This window comes from Crinia signifera, chromosome 19 (genome assembly GCF_055691185.1).
Source record: "Crinia signifera chromosome 19, ASM5569118v1, whole genome shotgun sequence".
In the NCBI taxonomy this organism is placed as follows: domain Eukaryota; kingdom Metazoa; phylum Chordata; class Amphibia; order Anura; family Myobatrachidae; genus Crinia; species Crinia signifera.
In genome coordinates, this window is record NC_139226.1 from 43,106,469 (window position 1) to 43,110,840 (window position 4,372).

Below are 4,372 nucleotides of genomic sequence, written 5' to 3' on the forward strand. Positions count from 1 at the left end.
AACTCATGTCAACCTTTTTCATTGTCGACCATAGCCGTGTCAGTGTTTTGCATGTGCCATTTAATCCTGGGGTTGCCGTGAATCGCGAGCGGGGGTGGGGGGGGAAGGAGGTGAGGTGTGTCCACGAATCACGGGAGGAGGGGTCGTGGGTGGATGCCGTGAATTGCGGGAGGGGGGGTCTCGGGGGAAGGGTGTGGGTGCCACGAATCGTGGGAGGGGGGACGCGGGGGGCTGCAGTGAATCGTGGGAGGGTGGGTCGCAGGGGCGGGGGGGAATCGCGGTAGGGGGGGTCGTGGGGGTGGGGGGTACTGCGAGGAAGGGGGGGCCTGGGGGGTTGGCACAAATCGTGGGAGGGGGGGTCGCGGGGTGCCACGAATCACAGGAGGGGGTGTGTCACGGGGTGGGGCTGCAAATCGCGGGAGTCGCCGTGAATTGGGGGGGGTGTGTGCTGTAAATCGCGGGAGGGGGGTCGCCGGGGGTGCCGCGAATCGCCACAAGAAAAAATCAACACAGAAAGGTCAACACATGTAAATGTTGACATAAGTGTGGCACTTCATAGGTGTCCATGTCGACACATGAGAATGAATATGAAAACATTGAAAAAGTGAAAAATAAATCTTCAAAAACTCATGTCAACCTTTTTCATTGTCGACCATAGCCATGTCAGTGTTTTGCATGTGCCATTTAATCGTGGGGTTGCCGTGAATGGGGGGGGGGGGGGGAGGGACACATTGCTCTGTTTCTGGACTTTCTTCTTAATTTATGGATTACCATCACCTGTGCTTAAACACCTTTCTTATCAATTACTCTGTTTAAAACAGGTGATGACAATCATAAATTAAGATGGAAGTCCACAAACAGAGCATTCTGTCCCTCCTGGAGAGGGTCATGTTGGGAGGTATGGAGGTGTGGGGCGCTCACCTGGTGTGTCTGGTGAGTAGCTGTGTCTTTGCTGTGTAACATGGAGAGGCAGAGGGTTGTGTCTGGCACTGTGGGCTCAATGGGCTGGTTCTCTGTCGTGTGAGTCAGTCATGTGAGTCAGAGGCTCCACCCAGCGTTACAGCTTCAGGCACACTTTGAGTGACAGATGTAGCCAAATATATAAGATATATATATATATATATATATATATATATATATATATATATATATATATATTATTTATATACATTTGGTCTATCTATAATACTTTAACTGATCCGGCATATACTGGGTCACCTAAGTGTCCATCTCCGTGCTTTGCTCCGCCCCTCTGGAAACCCCCTTCTGAAAATCCTGCGTTTCCCACTGCTATGGCAGTTCACCCTGTATAGCATTGGCTTGCTGACGCATTGTGTGTAACTATAGTAGCCTACACTGTATAGCACTGGTTTACTGACACATTTAATGTTAATTTAGCAGCTCACCCTGTAATAGCACTGACTTACTGACACATTGTGTTTAATTATAATAGCCTACCCTGTATAGCACTAGTTTACTGACCATTTGTGTGTAACTATAGTAGTCTACTCTGTATAGCACTGGCTTACTGATACATTGCATTTAATTATAGTAGCCTACCCTGTATAGCATTGGCTTACTGACGCATTGTGTGTAACTATAGCAGCTCACCCTGTATAGCAACTGGCTTACTGACACAGTGGGCGGGATGTATTAATATACATCGCCGCTGTCCGCCGCGATGCCAGCGCATATGTACTAACATATGCGGCTGGCATCGCGATGCGGTGACGGTGATGGCATATTTTGCACAATGACGGCACATTTGCACAATTTGCACATGAGGGCTGGCATTGTGACCATTCAAACCCTCACGGAGGTGGACCCGTGATAATGTCCTTTAAAGAGAGAAAAACATCGTATCTCTTTAAGCGTAAAGGACCTGGATCTAATAGAAAATACATACTGCGGTTTTGGAGAAGAAATATGCAGATTAGATAACCGCCCCCTTTGTTGGAAAGGGTTGGCTCAGTCAAATCCACTATCATTTGCGGGTCATGGAACCCAGAACCGGAAGCTATGTGCGGTTCACAGCAGAAACCGGAAGTGACGCAATTTGCGGTTCACAGACCGGAAGTGACGCCGTTTTGCGGGTCACGGACCGGAAGTGACGCCGAAACCGGAAGTCCTACGTTTTTTGGCGGGAAACCGCCCCAAACATGGTAATTACCAGCACTAGTATAAATAGAGGTTAGGGAACAGGTCAGGGTATACTCCTGAGGAAGTCCAGCCAACCAGAAGGCACGGGTGAAACGCGTTGAGGGAACTCTGACGACTGACCGGTGACTGTGCTCATATATGCAACTTGGAGCATACACCAGATAAGCTTTTATGATTTTTAACATTGTACGCGCAACTATTTTGTCATTATGTCAATTTAATTAAATTTTTAAACAGTATTACACTATTTCCTGCCTCCTGCATATTCTTGTTTTTCATATATATGTTAAATGAGACGTGAAGAATAAAGGACCTCTGTGAACATTTCCCGCCCACAGAAGGATAACATAACAGGCTAAAAATACAGTGGTTGGATACCACTATTCACGGTACTCCTTAAATTTTTGGGGGTGCTGTTTCTCTCTTTGGTGGAGGGTTACTTCACAAAAAACATACCGACATATTGCACTAGGAGGCGCCCTTCTCACTCTCTTTTTCATATATATATATATATATATATATATATATATATATATATATATATATATATATAAATTATTATTATTATTTATATACATTTGGTCTATCTATAATACTTTAACTAATCCGGCATATACTGGGTCACCTAAGTGTCCATCTCCGTGCTTTGCTCCGCCCCTCTGGAAACCCCCTTCTGAAAATCCTGCGTTTCCCACTGCTATGGCAGTTCACTCTGTATAGCACTGGCTTGCTGACGCATTGTGTGTAACTATAGTAGCCTACACTGTATAGCACTGGTTTACTGACACATTTAATGTAAATTTAGCAGATCACCCTGTAATAGCACTGACTTACTGACACACTGTGTTTAATTATAATAGCCTACCCTGTATAGCACTAGTTTACTGACCATTTGTGTGTAACTATAGTAGTCTACTCTGTATAGCACTGGCTTACTGACACATTGCATTTAATTATAGTAGCCTACCCTGTATAGCATTGGCTTACTGACGCATTGTGTGTAACTATAGCAGCTCACCCTGTATAGCAACTGGCTTACTGACACAGTGGGCGGGATATATTAATATACATCGCCGCTGTCCGCCGCGATGCCAGCGCATATGTACTAACATATGCGGCTGGCATCGCGATGCGGTGACGGAGACCCCCCGCGATACCTGTACTGTGGACTGCGGGGGGTCTCCGTCTCCTGCCTGCCGCCTCCTGATGCCTACACGCTGGGGACAGCTAAGCAGGCTGTCCCCGGTGCCTCCTTCTCCCCCCTGCAGCCGGAAGGACGTCCGGCTGCGTTGATAAGGGGAGGAAGGGCTTACCTTCCGGGGTCCAGGAGGACCTGCAAGAAGGGTAGGCCCAAGGGAGTGGTAAAGGGGGGGGTCGGCATGGTGGCGGGGTTGCGGCGAGGCGGCGGGTGGCGAAAAGAAGCCCATAGGCTTCTATATGTAGCTACCCTGCCCGGCAAAATCCGTGTGGCCGGGTAATGGTACATAGGAAAATGCGGTAAAACGGGGGTTTTACCACATTTTCCCTTTAGTACATCCCGCCCAGTGTGTGTATCTATAGCAGCTCACCCTGTATAGCCCTGGCTTACTGACACAGCAGCTCACCCTGTATAGCCCTGGCTTACTGACACAGTATGTATCTATAGCAGCTCACCCTGTATAGCACTGGCTTACTGATGCATTATGTGTAACTATAGTGTCCTACTCTGTATAGCACTAGCTTACTGAAGCATTGTGTGTAACTATATCATCCTACTCCAGGGGTTCCCAATCTTTTTTAATCACGGCACCCTAGAGCAAGCATTGCCAACCACGGTCCTCAAGGCACACCAACAGTGCAGGTTTTGTAGATATCCAGACTTGAGCACAGGTGACTTAATTAGTATCTGAGCGATTCTGATTAAACCATCTGTACTGAAGCCTGGATATCACTAAAACCTGCACTGTTGGCGTGCCTTGAGGACCGTGGTTGGGAATGCCTGCCCTAAAGTATCAGAATTTTTCCACGGCACCCCTTGGCCCCAAAAAATATATATAGACGACCAACCTGTATAACACTAGCTTACAGAAGCATTGTGTGTAGCTATATTAACCTACTCTGTATAGCACTGGCTTACCGACACATTGTGTGTGTAACTATAGTACCCTACCCTGTATAGCACTGGCTTACTGACACATTGAGTGTACCTATAGCAGTTCACCCTGTATAGCAC